The sequence below is a fragment of the Apis mellifera genome, linkage group LG9 (genome assembly GCF_003254395.2).
Source record: "Apis mellifera strain DH4 linkage group LG9, Amel_HAv3.1, whole genome shotgun sequence".
In the NCBI taxonomy this organism is placed as follows: domain Eukaryota; kingdom Metazoa; phylum Arthropoda; class Insecta; order Hymenoptera; family Apidae; genus Apis; species Apis mellifera.
Window position 1 is genome coordinate 10,444,084 of NC_037646.1, and position 16,063 is coordinate 10,460,146.

At 36.2% G+C, this 16,063-nt stretch overlaps 1 long non-coding RNA gene across 1 annotated transcript; it reads right to left on the bottom strand.

Moving 5' to 3' along the window:
* Window positions 1-9,703: 9,703 nt before the first annotated feature.
* LOC102654536 lies at window positions 9,704-12,962 on the bottom strand. The gene is made up of 2 exons (XR_409208.3): window positions 10,343-12,962; window positions 9,704-10,259 (listed from the first exon to the last, which is right to left on the bottom strand). It is a non-coding gene; the product is annotated as an uncharacterized LOC102654536 (long non-coding RNA).
* Window positions 12,963-16,063: the final 3,101 nt, after the last annotated feature.

Consider the following 16,063-nt stretch of genomic DNA (forward strand, 5'->3'; position numbering starts at 1 on the left):
ACAGCTGACAGTTGGTCGGTCGGTGCACCATGGGACCATCCCTCCTGTGCATCTGGTTTACCGTACACCAATCACGTAGCGACCTTGTTGAATTAACCCACCGCGTGTACACATACACGCAAACACATATACACGCGTCAACATATCTGAAATACATATAAGTTTCCACGTAGTAGCGTACCAAAAAGTTATATTCACAGATTCGAAACACGATATCTTTCCGGATAAACAATTCGTTCAGAGTTTGTCGATAAATTAACCCCCCCGTTGTCCCGCGAAGGCAAGTTTTTAAGCAATCCAACAAATATCCCAGTTTGTAATACAGTATCTAGGAAAATTTCAACGAAAAGTTCGAACTTGAATTAGATATTGTGTACATTTGAATTTCGAAAAATCGTAACAATAAACTTTTCTCATCTTGAAGCGTTATACTAATAACAAGTATAATTATATATTATTATATATGAGAAAGAAAAAGAAAGAGAGAAAAGAAAAGGATGAAAGTCGTGAAAAAAAAATGCATTAACCAAGACATGTAAATATAGATTAGAAATAATTGAAGAAACCCGCTCGAGAGAGGGTTCTCGCTTTACCTAATTCATTAACAAATTGAGAAAAGAAGAAGAAGAAGAAGAAGAAGAAAAAAATCCTGCCTCGTAAATGTAAATATGTCAAGAAGAGGTGCGGTATATCTGGCTCTATCCACGCGCTAATTGATTTAACCCCGAAGATAATTACGTTCCATAATTAGGTGTGATATATAGGCGGGGATAGGAAGCGACCAGTAGCAATTTGCTTTTCTCTCGATAAGAGCGCGGCGTGATTGGCTCGTGGTACCCCTCTATTCCTGGCCATCGGGTAAATCAAGGCCGCCACGTAAATCCGTGCCTCTTTGTGCGCGAGAAGGCGCCGCGACAAGGGGAAAGAGAGAGAGAGAGAGAGAGAGACGTTGTGCTTTATATTATCACAATCCCCTCTCCCTGTGCGCGAGTTCATTGAAACGGATGAACACACGTTGAGGGGGGGAGGTTAGCCTGAATTAAATACGCTTATCCTACGCACGAAAGAAAGAGGGCCATGAAAAGGCTCTCGATTAGGGAAAGTTGAACGGATCCTTTCCGTGTAATATTCTTCTCTGAAAGAAAGGATTTCAATTTCGCGAATTTTTTGCAAGAGATTTACACATTTACGACTCCTTCTCTTCTCCATACAAATTAGAGATAACGCGCGACTGTTCTTTTAACCTGTCTGTGAATTAAGTTCATATTAAGTTGCTTGTTTTTCTTCCACCGATTAATAAGTTAAATCTAGATCCCTAGTTTAAGAAAGGAAGAGGAAGGGGGATATTTCAGGGGAAATCTTGGCGGGCGGGTTGATGAAGGCGGAACAGTATTCTTCGCTTAGCCGTGGTATAAACTTTTCTTAACCCTTCTCTCCCTTTCCTAATCTTCCCGGAGTTAATTTAATTATGCGAGAAAGGGCGAAGTTTTTCGAAAAAATTATAATGAAACAGGGGGTGACGAAGTGAATTCTAAATGAGAATTTTCTTTCCATTTCTCTTTCTTTCTTTCTCTCTCGTACGAGGGAAGAGAATATGAATGGAGAGTTGTTATTGTTATTTAGGATTCGTTTTTCTATGAAATTCGTTCGTTATTGGCGATCGAATCGGTTGCATCAGTGACGCACAATGGTTTCGAATCATAGGATTCTAATTGGACGAAATTATTTTTCCCCGATTTTGAGCTTATATTTAGAGATTTAACATTTAGAAAACAATGCTAGTTTTTATTATGATTTATTGTTTCTTTAAAAAATGTATAAATAATGTGAAAATATAACGAAATGTATAAGAAAAGTTAGCATTGCTTTTAATTAATATAGAATAAAAAAGAAGATACACAATAATCAATATATAGAAAATATACAAATATTGAAAGATTGAAAAAAGAATAAAAAAATTGCCAATTAAAGTTAAGAATTATATTGCTTGTTTTTCTAAAATATAATAAATAAACAATAATATAAATGTATTATCATAATATAAGATAGCTTAAAATTAATCCATAAATATCAATGACTAGATCAAAGTAAACAAAATTAATTTTAGTATATTTTTGCAAAATTTTGCAAATCAAATATGACAGTAAAAAAAAATAAAAAGTTTATATTTTTCATATTTCATCCAACTCTTATCATTTATGAATTTTTTCTAGTAAAAAGTAATTACTTAATTTAATTTACAAAAAAAAAATTTATCGATAATTTGTAACGATTCAAAATTAAAATAGATGTTTCTAGATGTCATACCCGTTATAAAATTGAAATTTAAACGTTTCTTAATAAATTCACAAGATATTTCTCAACTATTGAAATTATATTGCGAACGATCAATTATCGATCTCTGCTTATATATACTTCGTTCAATTTGTAGAAAGGAGGATTGAAAAAGAGGATTAAAAATTTTAACGCGGTTATCACACATTGAAACGATTACTTTTTTATAAAATTAAATTTGAAAATTTAAATTTTTCAGATAGGCGTCGCGACGCGGGATTCGAGGATCGAACTCTCGAAATTATTATAGTGGAACAGCTGTGCCTCGGCGGCGTCAATCTCGATCAATTTCGTGCTACGTAAGCGGAACGACACGGTAATTTTCGAAGCGAAATAGAAGAAAAACAAGGATTAAAAGGGCTTCCCTCGCGCGCTGTGGGTAAAAATGTATATACGTGACAACGTTGACAACGTTGAAAATATTCGAGGCGGAAAAAGTTAATTGAAGGGGCTGTTAATTCGAATTTGTCGGATGTCGTTACTCGACACGGAAGTTTTGCAATTGGATCAGCCGAGCGTCATTGATATGTTAAGTCGATTAAAGCTCGGTTAACGCCGCGCACCTTTAACGCACGCCCAACACTCCACTGGATTAACCATAGAACGATCAAGGATGGATCCGCACAATTCGAATTTCCCGCTTCTTTCGAGAAAAAGAAGAATACGAGAAATTCGATTTTTACCCGAAGATCGTATATTCGTTAAACGATTGCCAGATAAAATAACGAGTTATCGAATTTCTTCGAAATTAATCGATTTAATTTATCGTAATTGTAAACTCGTTGACATATAGATCTTTATCTCAATTTTCAATAATCGATTAAATTCGAGAGATAACCCTCTCGCAAACTAATTTCAAATTTCAAACAGTATTTCGAACTATCGTACTATTCTTTACCACTTTGCAAAATTACCTTAATAAAATATTATTTTCCCGAGTGTTACCAACCGTTTCTCGTCCTATTTCCTTTCCGTGACTCCCGCCAATCTTCCCCTTTATTTTATCCTCCGTCGTCAATGAACCGATAGTTTTGCTCGATCGTACAACAACTTTTATGGACGTTTTTCACGCTCGATCATAAAGCGCGTAGAAGCCTCGCCTTGTCGATAAGATTCGTTAGCTCGTGCATTATGCATGCGCGATATTTCGTTGGATATTCGTCAATTTGTTTCAATTTCGATTCGATATCGCATCATCGGCAGATGTAACTCGTCGCTCGAAAATAATTTTTTCTCTTTCTTTTTTTTTTTTTTCCCCCCCGATTAACATCGTGTCGCTCAATTCGATATTAAATTTTTTTTTCTTCTTTTTTTTTTTTATCAATCAGGCAGAAATACACGCAGTTTATTACGAATTTAAGTGAGAATGCTGACATTTGAAATAAACGCGTCGAAAAAAAAAAATGCGACGAGAACGCGTTAAATTCAACGCGGCTGTTCAACAATTTCCGTTTCGAGAATTTTAAATTCCTAAAAAAAAAAAAAAATATATATATATATATATATATATCACTTCTTCAATATCGATACACAGCTATGAGGATATATATATTGTTAATATAACGAAATTGACGAGACGAGTCATCGTTAATTGCAACGATGTACAAAACATCGCGAAATTTATTATTTTTAATTCTCGTCTTAATTAATCTCTCGAACAATCGATGATTTAAATTTTTTCTTCTAAATATTTACGAATTATTAAAATTATAAACATAAACATGAATTATTACTTCGTTTAAGAATTAATAATTCAAGTACATTGTTGTGGTATCAACTATCTAGTTATCTGTAGTGAATGCAATTTTAATAGGGTATAAATATTAACGGGTATAATAAGTGCGGTGTAAACTTGTGAGCAAATCTGCATACGATCTTATAAATAAATGCATAATGGTAATAACTTCCGTTTCAATGATTCCACAGAATCATGTAGACTCGAAATTCGTACAGTATTCATGCGGTTGTTTTATCTCTTCTCTCTCTCTCTATCTCTCCGAAGGGAAAAAAGTTTTCCAGTAACCTCCATCACGTTGGAATTAGAGCCGTGTCCCGCGAGATTCCCTTCATGCAGAAGAAATTCTCTATTAAAAAGCAATCCATTCAAGATATTATTTCTTGCAGAGAGATTGATCTTCAGCTTATTCCAAATAATGATCCATCCAACGATACCGAAATTTCCCAAATTTTCTTCTTCCTTCCCTTCTCTTCACACAATTTCCCTAAATTTTTCTCCGAATTGTTTTTCCCTCCCCCCACGTTTTTGCCCCACGTGTCATTGGCGGGTTCTCTCTAACGAGGCAAAGGGATCCTCGATAGCCCGAGTCACGCGATATCGAGCTTAACGAGGATTTTCATTTCAACTTCGAAAAAATGCTTTCTATAAATTGCGCCGCTGCCTGTTTTCGCACCTCGCTCGTTGAGAAGAGGAATGGTCGTTAAATTTTTTTTTATCGTTGGAAAAAAGAGAGAAGAAAGTAAAAAAGGGGGAAGGAGGGGAAAGAAAAAAGTGACAATTGAGTGGAAATTGTTTCGTAAGGATCAAAAGTAAATTTTGACTGGTTGAAAAATTTATTATCCCCCGATAACTATCGTTCGAGCGACGAATATACGACTTGGAAAGTGGAAACACGCGATATCGCGTTTTCATAAATTTCAAAACGTCATCGTAAAGTCGAGAACGATGTATATTTATATATATATGTATAGGCATAGCGAGATCTCAAACGTAAAGTTTCGATGCATTTAGCAAAACGGGATGGAATAATCGTAAAACTTGATCGAGTGGAAATTCAATTGATCCTAGGCAGGCTATGAATCGAAATTCTCCCGATGCATCGATGGAAACTCCATTATTAGGATACGGTTGCGTATCCCAAAGTATCAAAAGCGAGTGCTACTATTGTTTACGCGTCGATACCATTGATCGTTATGCGACAGCAAGCGCGACGGCTCGCTAAATTTACAATTCTACGTTCGACGTTTACCCACGGCCATTGATCTTCGTCCGATCGATAGTCATTAGCAATAAAACGTATCTACTTAAGTAACGAAGCATCGTTCGGATGTTATGATCGAGAACACGAATCACTCGACTGTGAATTTATACGAGCGGATGCAAGACGCGTTTCAAAATTTACGTAGACGAGGAAGAAATGAGAATTATATTTCGAATATTCATAAATTCTTGAATCTTTTATCCATCGTCGAAAATCGATTTTCCTCGTGAATCATCGAAAATATTAGTTAAATATTCCAGTAACTTCCTTTGTATCCTATACAAGAGGAAGAGGAACGAACGTTCACGATGGAGAAGCCGAATAGTTATGCAAATGGCGAACACGCCAAATGTAACGATCGAAATATATTTCTCCTTAATTTAATTCGAATCGAAAAAGAAAAGAATGTCCATTCTGAATAATTCCGATATTTTTATTCAATTTACGATATACGTCGTCAAAAATCGAACCTTGACAATTCTTCGAATCGTCGAAAATATTTAAGTTGAGTAGTCTAGTAATCTTCCATGTACGAAAAGGAAGAAGAATAGAAAAGCGAAGAAACCGAATAATTGTGCGAATGGAGGACACACAGATTTAATCGAAATATATTTCTACTTAATTTAATTCAAAACTGTAAATTTATATGCATAGATATCTTTCAAAATTTAGACGATGGAAAAATGAATTCTATTTCGAATATTCATGAATTCTTAAATCTTTTATCTAATTTTTAAAATCGTAGCAATTTTTCTGGTAAATTATTGAAATTATTAGTTAAATACTCAAGAAGAATGAACGTTCATAATGGAAAAGCGAATAAACCGAATGGTTGTACACGAATATAATCGAAAATATATTTCTACTTAACTTAATTCGAATCGAAAAAAAAACTGTAAATTTATATGCACAGATATCTTTCTAAATTTACGTAGACGATGGAAAAATGAATTATATTTCGAATATTCATAAATTCTTGAATCTTTTATCCAAAATCGTAGCAATTTTTCTCATGAATCATTGAAATTATTAGTTAAATAGTCAAGAAGAGTTGAACAATGGAAGAGCGAATAAACCGAATGGTTGTACACGAATATAATCAAAAATATATTTCTATTTAACTTAATTCGAATAAAAAAAAAAATTGTAAATTTACATGCACAGATATCTTTCTAAATTTACGTAGACGATGGAAAAATGAATTCTATTTCGAATATTCATAAATTCTTAAATCTTTTATCTAATTCTTAAAATCGTAGCAATTTTTCTGGTAAATTATTGAAATTATTAGTTAAATATTCAAGAAGAATGAACGTTCATAATGGAAAAGCGAATAAACCGAATGATTGTACACGAATATAATCCAAATATATTTCTACTTAACTTAATTCGAATCGAAAAAGAAATTGTAAATTTACATGCACAGATATCTTTCAAAATTTACGTAAAAATGAGTTCCATTTCTTGAATATTCGTATTGATCCCGATCTTTTGATCCAATCTACAATATCCGTCGTCAAAAATCGTGGCAATTTTTCGAATGGTCGAAAATACCAGTTAAGTACACTAGTAACCTTCTATATATACATACGAAGAAGATTGGATGTTCACGTCGGGTGAATCGCGAATGGAAAATGGAATAGACCGAATGGTTGTGCAAATGGCGGTCGTTCCAATCGTTTACAAGCGACTGGCAACAACGCGAAGCTGACAACAACTGGAGATGCCACGGATGCGTAGACGCGCACGCACTGTACACGCACTGTGCAGCCGGGTGCAAACGCGAGGATACGCGAGTAACAGTGACGGGCTCATCAACCCCCGCTGATATATGTCTCAGCATTCGCATAGGATTAGCAGGAATCTCGGAATATCGATATTAACCGTCTTGCTCTTGTTCTTTCCTTCTTTCCGGACAAAGATTAACAAAAGTATTATATTCATCCTTCTTGTCATTCCAAAGTTCGCTGCAAATCGAATCAACTTCGATTCGTCGAGTTTTGTCGCCACCATTTTCCCTACGGTAAGATAATATCGAAGTTAAATCGAGTCACGAAACTTTTCAACCCCACCGATTAATTTTATTCGTATAATTGCCCCGAATAAATTGACCTAATCAGATTAAAATCGTCGTCTTTCTTTTCATCCAACGATTCGAAATCGTAATTATATAGAGTGCGGTCCAATTAATCGATAAATTCTCTTTTTCTTTATCCAAGATCGTACTTGTACAACCTATAATTGCACAGAGAGTAATGGTAATAAACCGGTAATAAAATAGTTTAGAAACTGACCAAATAATCATCGTCCACGCCCCACTTGGAGGTTTTAATCACGGTCCATCGTCGCGCACGGTTGAGGGATCCCGTTTGTTACTTCCGCCGTTTCTACACCCGGCATTATTCCGACAATTTGTATCATGATCGCGCATGAGACTGCAGCTCGGTGGAAATTGGAATTCTCTCTGCATCGCTACGTCGGGCTCGCCGCACGAGTTTAAAGTTGTGCGGGGCGGCGTTCACACCGGAGAGCGTCACGCTAATGGATCCGAATGTACGAAAGGGCCGGATTCGGTGGAAATGGATAGCATCGGGGACGCAAAGGACACTTTGAAACGAGGAAACTCGAAGGGATATCGTGCATTGTGTAGTGGAACAGGAGGGGGAGGGGGAGGGCGTGCGAATGTGATCTCTGGTGAGAAACGCGGCAGAGTTGGCACGAGGGGCGACGGGGGCGGAGGCGGAAAATAATTAAAAGTGACAGAGGAGCGAGAGGGGGGGAGGAGAGGGAGCGAGAGAGCACTTAGAGATATCAGAGAGTCCAACGAATTATTTTTCCCCCGTTGTCTGTTGTTTAAAGGGACAAGACACGCGACATATTGCGAGGGCGAGGAAGGGGAGCGGGAAGGAGAGGTCGAATGGAAATCAGTGCAGGCAGACGCCCCCTCCCCGCCCCTTCCCGCGCGAACAGTCGCTTGTAAAAGCTCGCTCGTTCATTTTCTACTCTCCTCCACTCTTTTCAGACATTATTCTTCGCCTCGCACGATCTCTAATCCCGACAGACGCCGTCTTCCTTCGCTCTTCTTATTATTTATGGTGAAATTCATCGGTTCGAGCGCGCTTCTCCCGTTCCTTCCTCGGCGGTGAGAATACGAACGGTGAAAAAAAAAAGAGGTGGAAAGAGGATCGAAGAACAATACGTAGAGTGTCGATATGTCTATGTCGATTGTCCTTTCGTCTTGCAATTTAATCGCGACACGTTGCGACAAAATGATAATCATTTCTAATTTAAAATTAAGAAAAGAGAAATGCAAAATTGAGCAAAGAGATAAAAATATTCGGAATAATGAAAATTTCACTAGTAACGATACCTTACAAATATTTAATAACACAAATTGCATCGATATATCCATATATTGGGTTGGCAACTAAGTAATTGCGGATTTTTTTTAGAAAATCAAAGACAATTTTTTCATGGAACTAAATAACTTTATTCTGTAATGTGTTGCCCATTTTGATCAATGATCTTTTGCCATCTTTCAGGCAGCATCATAATCCCACGTTCATAAAACTTGTGGTTTTTATTAGCAAAAAACTGAATCAGATACGATTTGATATCATCATTATTGAAATTTTTACCATTCAAGGAGTTTTGTAAAGATCGAAACAAAAAGTAATCGGATGGTGCAAGGTCAGGACTATATGGTGGATGTGGCAAAACATCCCAACCAAGCTCCAATAATTTTTGCCGAGTGACCAAACATGTGTGTGGCCTTGCATCGTCATGATGGAATACAACATCTTTTCGATTTGTCAATTCGGGCCGCTTTTCTTCAACTGCATTGTTTAATTTCGTTAGTTGTTCAATGTAGACAACAGAATTGATCGTTCGGTTAGGTGGTAAGAATTCAAAATAGACAATTCCTTTGTAATCCCACCAAACTGATAACAAACCTTCTTTCGATGAATACCAGCTTTTGATGTTGTTTGAGCTGGTTCACGTGGCCTAGTCCACCATCTTTTCCGCTTGATATTGTTGTAAACAACCCATTTCATCGCCAGTTATCAGTCGTTTTAAAAATGGATCATTTTCATTACGTTTCTTTAGCAAATCGCAGCTGTTAATGCGTTGCGTTAAATGCTTTTCTTTCAGTTCGTGAGGAACTCATGTATCGAGTTTTTGAACATAGCCAAGTTGTTTTAAGCGGTTTTCAATGCATATATGTGATACATGAAGCTTCTCTGCAATCTCACGAGTTGTACTGTGACGATCCGAATCGATTATTGCTTTGATTAAGTCGTCATCAACTTCAACTGAAATCCGCAATTACTTAATTGCCAACCCAATATATTTAGTATACTCGATGCTAATTATATTGCTTCTTTTTTTTTTTTTTTTTTTTTTTTTTTTTTTTTACTTTGTACCGTTAAATGTGCATCGACGTTAAAATACTCGTCGTCAGTGGTGGCTAAGACGGACGGTGGACCATGAATCAACCTGTCTGAAAAAACGAGATTATTTATTCAGAAGACGGAGAGGGGCCCTTGGTTGAGATTTCGAGACAAGAAGCCGGCGGCGACGATGATGGCAACGGTCCTAGGATAAAAGTATCTCTCGGAGCAAAGAGCAAGCAGCAGCACTAGCAGCAGCGGCGGCGGCGGCGACAGGATAGCACTTGGCCCACGTCCAATGTTTGTTGACTGGAAATTTAGCAGCCGGCGATTGTTTTGGCCAGCTGCCATTATCTCGTACGTGGAACGCGAATCACGCGACAAGGAGTGGCCACGTCGTCGTCCTCGTCGTCGTCGTCGTCGTCGTCGTGCAATTGATGCGACGAAAAACCGGTTATTTACCGCCACATCCGCCCTTTAATATATATTCCGACGCTTCAAACGCTTTTCGCGCGAATTTTTATATAATTGGATTCTGCGTAGCAAAAGGAAAATATCTTTCGTTACGGTTTGATTTCTTTTTTCTTTTTTAGACAAATTTTGAACAATCATTCTTACCAATTTTTATTACTCGTAAATCAATTTAAGAGAAATATCGATTTCTTTTTTTAAACGTTTGAGAATATTTTTGTTCGTTGAAATTGTGAGAAATTGTGGCAAGTTTTATTCCATAAAAATGAAAATGTAATCAAAGATTTCTTTTTTTTTTCTTTCTATTTACTTCGAAAAGGTAAAGTCCATAAATTTTCCAAGAAAGCTGGAACATTAACGAAAATTTCCTTTTCCCTGCTTAAGAAGTCATAAATTACCAAATACCACTTTTAATCTTGCAAATACGTCACAGAAATGACTAAGAACGACCTAGTCGTTTGAATTAAAAGTAGTTTAAGTAAATTTACCGTGAAATATCGAGATGAATAGTGTAGTGTGAAAAAAGAAAAAAAGAAAAAGAAAAAGAAAAAATACCAGACTCTCCGACGCACAATCACGTGAAATTCATCTCCTTTTCTCGTTAACTTTTTCTAACGACCGCCTTCCGAGGTTTTCTCGTTTTTATCGAAACAGTTTTTAACCGTAGGGACGAAACGTAAAACCGAACCATCGTGCATCACGTTGTTTCCATTTGAGAAATATATCACGTTAACGAACGTGTAAAGGAGAAGAAAAAAAATATTTTAATAAATTTAAAATATATACAAATTACGTACGATATCGGTATCTCTGCTAAAAAAGATCGATCGGATCGAGAAGAAAGAATTAATTGTAAAAAATAACGACTTTGTTAAATCTCTTTAAAATGTTATGTAAACAGGTCACCTCCTTTATTTCTTCTCTTATTTTCTTTTTCCCTGCTTTTTAATTGGCAAAAATAATATATCTTCTTTCTTTCTTTCTCTTCGGCAGAAGAAATTAAAGAAAAGAGAGATAAAGGGAAAAAGTTGGATGCTCTGGATTTTCATATATGTATCGCGTTTCACAAAGGAGTTGCAAAGTAGTTTCTAAGATTATCATCGGTTATTTTCCAATTAGAATTATTTATACATAGAAAAATCGTTGATCCAAACATATATTGTTCGGCTTGATCAAATATTTACTCGAAAATTTCTTCTTTATATTATAAAGTAAGAAATAATGGTGTCTTATCTCGACGATTATAAAAGGAAGTCGTGACAGTGAAAATAAATAATCGAACGGGAATATCGTAAATTCCCGTCCAAGCTACAAATTCCCATTCGACCGGTAACTAAACCCACAAGACAAGTCGAGCCAGCTAAAGTCGAATATAAATAAAATCGATTAAAAATAAGTACGCGCACTCTCAAAAATTATTACCACCAGACTTTCCACCGATTTCACGCTCTGTTTCTTCCCATTTATAAATACCATCAACCGTACGAGCACGATTTATATTTCTATTCTCAAAACTCCAAAGATTCTCAAATCTTTCCCCTTCCACCCTGGATAATTAAGGAATCGATAGAAAATTAATAATAATATTAATGTAAACGGTTTCGATCGAATGACAAATAAAGAGAGAATCATCTCTTTCTTCCAAGTTTCTTTTTTACTCTCTTTCTCGGTGGAGAAAGAGGTGGCCACTTTTCCCCAAGACAGATATATCAATCGTACGTGATCCTACTTTCTGGTTGGAGCAGAAGCAACCAGTGTATATAGGAGGAATCAGTTTCCAATTGACTGGTGTCCTCGTTCGTCGGTTGCTTTAACGGAGTTTGGGAAAGTTCGCCTCGATTCAATGATTTGTCAACGAAGAGTAACGATACCCTTCCGTTGTATCTGCCAGTATATAAATCGTTAAACGGGTATCCATTCCGAGGTATCTCTCTCCTCTCCCGGTTCCCGTTAATTAAAGTTTTAAAGAGAGGGGGAGAGAGAGAAAGAGAGAGAGAGAGAGGGGGGATTCTTTGCGTCAAAGAACCTATTAGTTCTTCCCCTTCTTCCGGGGGATATTACAAACGTCAGCAGAGAGTTATTCAGCTCTTCTCGGAAAAAGGAGGGATAGGATTTAACATCGTTCGGATAAATTTCTATCCGAACGCGGAGTTTGATGATTTCGCTCCGATAAATTTTGGTAGAAAGCATCGAGTTTCGTCGCTGATGAAACTTTTCCAGTAGGTTAGGAATGAAAGGGAGGTTTATATATGAAGGTTTATATATATATATGTATCCGGTTGAATCGACAGAGGGATCGATTCGAACGGATTGTGTAAGAAACATTGGGAAGAAACATCGATTCTTCTCTGTTTTATGTTATCGTTTCATCCGGGATAAGAATAAAACGTGGCGGTAGAGTGACGTGAAAGATGGACGAGCGAAAGGAACAAAGGAAGAAAGAAGGAAGTTTTAGCAAGACATCTATTTCCACTTGTGTAGAACAAGCACGCGTCACGCCACGGAAATAATTATGATAAACGAAAGAGATAACGAAGTTCGATCGATATTCTCTCTCTTTTTTTTTTAGGAAAGCTTTTAAAATTTCAATTATTTCGAATCTCGAATTTGCTTAAAGTCAACTTCAAATGGAATTGGAATTTTTATTAGTATTTACTGGTACTTCGTGCCATCACGATGATCTAAGGGATAGTATGTACAATCTACTACTAAGTTGCACAACTCCATCGAACACTGCTTTATTATTATTTTTTTTTTTTCGTGTCATCACGATGATCTAAAGTATATACAATTTCTAAATTGCACAACTTCATGGAGCAACACTGTTTTACCATTTTTTCTCGTATTAACATGATGATTTAAGATATATATATAATTTCTCAGTCGCACAACTGCTTTACCATTCTTTTTCTCGTGTCATCACGATGATCTAAGGTACATATAATCTCTAAATTGCATAACTTCATCGAGCAATATTGCTTTACCATTTTTTTTTGTGTGTGTCATCATGATGATCTAAAATAAATATAATTTCTAAGTTGCACAACTGCTTTACCATTTTTTTTTCTCGTGTCATCACGATGATCTAAGGGATGATACATACAATTCCTAAGTTGCACAACTCTATTGAGCAACACTGCTTTACTATTTTCATTTTTTTTTTCATGTCATCACGATGATCTAAGATATATATAATTCCTAAGTTACACAACTGCTTTACCATTTTTCTTTTCGTGCCATCACGATGATCTAAGGGATGATACATACAATCCCTAAATTTAATCCACAACTCCATCGAGTAACTTTATCTTTTTCTTTTTTTATCATAATGATCTATATATTATATAATTCCTAAGTTGCATAACTCCATCGAGCAATACTGCTTTACTATTTTTTTTTTTTCATCATGATAATCTAAGGGATGGTATATACAATCCCTTGCACAACTCCATCGAGTAACATTACTTTATCCTTTTTTTTTTCGTATCATTACAATGATCTAAAGTATATATAATTTCTAAATTATACAACAGCTTTTTTTCTAATCGTACAACCATTTTTTTCTCATGTCATCACGATGATCTAAGGGATGATACATACAATCTCTAAGTTGTACAACTCCATCGAGTGACATTACTTTATCTTTTTCTTTTTTTCGTATCATCACGATGATTTAAAATATATATTATATAATTCCTAAGTTGCATAATTCCATCGAGCAACACTGCTTTACTATTTTTTTTTTTTTACATGTCACGATGATCTAAGGTACATATAATCTTAAATTGCACAACTTCATCGAGCAATATTGCTTTACTATTTTTTCTTCTCGTGTTATCACGATGATCTAAGATATATATATATATATATATATATATATATATATATATATATTATGTAATTCCTAAGTTGCATAACTCTATCGAGCAACACTGCTTTACCATTTTTTTCTTTTTCTTTTTTTTTTTTTCGAAACGAAATATGATCACACATCCGGGATCCGGGAAAAGGATTGTATCAGGCACGGAAGCAGAAATCGCTCGTCAAATATGCAAAACTTTGCCGCGCTCTGACAATTTACAATGGAAATGGTGCGACACGAGGAGGGATACGGTATAGAGGCTCGGATAGAGATCGTTTTTAGACAGAGCGGGAAGAATCTCTTCGAAAGGTTTCTCGGCTCGCCTAATTCGATTATACGGAATATTCGATAGCCACGAAGATCCCGCTAGATCGACCGAATATACTCGAGTATCCTTGTCAAAGGATAGGATACGTGTGTATATGCGTGTGTGTGTGTGCATCGAATCACGAGGCAAAGCTTGAATGAAAGCCCGAGCTAAAATGTATCGAGCGAGAATTTTTGCAAATATTGAGTTACCGCCAGTCAACTCGATACCGTCTCCAGCATCCTGAAACTTGAAACGATCGCGTTTAAACGCATTGTATTATCTTTTAAAATTTGCATCGATTATTCCGCATCTGGCAGGATGAAACACGCGAAACACAAAGATGAACGAAATTCCCAATTAGTCGACGACCAATTCCTTTTGGAAAAACTCTAAAAGTTGAACGAATATATATTTAATTTAAAGATTTACATTAACCTGGAAAATTTATTATACCGGGTCCAGATAGTTCTCTGTCAAAAGAATATACTTTGATCCAAAAATATCGCCGAAAATTTATTAAACTTCCTTTAATTCCCTCTCTCTCCTTCTCTCTCATCAGAGATAACTTCAACCTACGAATTTCCGTTACTACACATACACACACACACACATATATATATACATACTTTAACCTAGAAATCTGGAGTATTCTTGGCAAGAACGGGTCGGACGACGATTCGCGGGGAAAAGAGAGAAAAAAAAAAGGAAATTGTAGCGGCAGGTCTCTAGATGAGTAAAAATTCCGGGCAGAATCCAGAACGGCGAACAAATACAAGTCGCCAAGAAGCAAGACGGCTCGTATTCACGTAGTCAGTTCATAACGCAGGTGGAAATATAGGTGAAAGAGAGTTTTGCATTTTTTCCAGGGGAGGGGGAATGATGACCCGGGATTTCCCGGAGAAAAAGTGGAGGGGGGTGACGAAGAGATGCCACCAGAAATATAATAACTCTCGAATATAATTTGATCGCATAAAGATAAAAGAAGGATGCTCGGCGTACTACGATTGCCTTAGAGCGAGAAGGAAGAAAAGAATGAAAGAGAGAGAGAGAGAGAGAGAGAAAAGTATAAGTGAAAAATATCTGTGATATATATACTTATTATCTTTGTCATCGAGAAAATTTATTTTTAAGAATATATGTTTTAAAATAATAATATAATTTCAAATTATTAATATTCTAGAAAGTATTAAAAAAAATAAAATTCAATTATAAGTTTTAGTTCTAACTATTATAAAAATTAAATTTCATTTAATTACAAAAGCTAATAATATTCTATAATTAAATATTAGGGTTAAAAATATATATTAATTGATATTTATTGTAAAATATAAAATTAAAATTTTGAATATTAAGAGATCGTGCATCGAAAAGAAGAAAGGGGAGTGGAAGGCAGAGGGAGACAGGAAGAGTGGAAGAATGCGAGGATCTCGGGGTGGAGGAGGGGAAAGTTGTGGAGTCAGCTCCCTTCCGCTCGATGTCTCGATAAACAAGAAGCCGGGGAAACAAAGGAACGGAGAAAACGGTAGCTGGAAGGGTTTCCGGTTTCCGAGGTCCATCCATGTAACGCAGCCACTCCGCCGCATTTATTTATTCCGTGGCAATCGTAACTCTCACGATTCCCTTGTTCCACCTCGGTTCCAGCCACGGTCACCGAAAGGAGCCCAAAGTAAAGTTTAAACATCCTCACCGTTCCTTT